This window comes from Fundulus heteroclitus, chromosome 21 (assembly GCF_011125445.2).
Source record: "Fundulus heteroclitus isolate FHET01 chromosome 21, MU-UCD_Fhet_4.1, whole genome shotgun sequence".
NCBI classification, from domain to species: Eukaryota; Metazoa; Chordata; class Actinopteri; order Cyprinodontiformes; family Fundulidae; genus Fundulus; species Fundulus heteroclitus.
This window is the reverse complement of record NC_046381.1, coordinates 25993684-25994610: the sequence shown is the minus strand read 5'-3', so window position 1 is coordinate 25994610 and position 927 is coordinate 25993684. Positions and strand designations below refer to the sequence as shown.

General features: G+C 41.0%; 1 long non-coding RNA gene across 1 annotated transcript; it reads right to left on the bottom strand.

The window, feature by feature from the left end:
- Positions 1-216: 216 nt before the first annotated feature.
- Positions 217-602, bottom strand: LOC118556978. Its single transcript, XR_004927524.1, has 3 exons — positions 555-602; positions 367-464; positions 217-269 (listed from the first exon to the last, which is right to left on the bottom strand). It is a non-coding gene; the product is annotated as an uncharacterized LOC118556978 (long non-coding RNA).
- Between the last annotated feature and the right edge of the window lie 325 nt (positions 603-927).

The window sequence follows — 927 nt, the reverse complement described above, 5'->3', positions numbered from 1 at the left end:
ACTTACTTCAGACAGATAGACTTATCCACCGGTGAGAACAACATCTTGTAATGGTATGTAACTCTGTCTCCATATTTAATTTCTATGAATTAAATATGTATTTGAACCGTTCTACCTCTGATCAATGATTCCTTATTTTATTGTCAAATCTTAAACCGGGGTAAAAATGGGCCTTTAGCAGCGAAGCAGGATTAGGCCAAGAATAAAAATATCACACTGCGTATATCTGAAGCTCCTGCGTACCGTCTCGTAATACGTCTTACAGGCGGCTGGAAAACAAATAAATGAGAGTGGTATGAATAAAAACCAAACGCAAGTCACAGTAACATTAAAAACAAGGGAGAAACAGTAAAACAAGTCCCTTACACACAATGTCGTCTTTATCAATATAGTGTAAATCGAGGCTTGCAGTTATTGCTCCGAGCAGATAGGAGGTAACTGCCTCATTATGAGGCGTGCTTAGTCTGTGAAAACAAAATGTACAGTTATGATCGGTATCTATCCGTATCTATTTCCTTTTATCGCAGAATGAAAGCACATTCTTTAAATCTTACCCTTGCGCCGGTTCATAGCGCCTGCAATTTGTCTCCGAGTTGTGAAGACGGCTTACTGTAAATCACAAAAAATACACCCTTAGCTTTGGGTTATGGCTAGGCTACTTTTAGCTTAGCTAGCAGTCAAATATATTCTTACCGCAAGCTTTTGTGCATCCGTCTTCTCTTGATGGAGTTAGTCTCTCCAGCACAGTTCTTCGACTGCAGAGCCGCCATCTTGTCCTCTATGGACAGCAACCTGGAGTTTACCGAATTCTGCAGTTGAGTGAACCTCTCATTCATGTCGGCAGTATGTTGAGTAAGCTGATGAGACAGTCCACTGATAGCAATCAGCAGTTTCTTCTCATCAGTCTGCGGACTGGCTGAAAGTTGT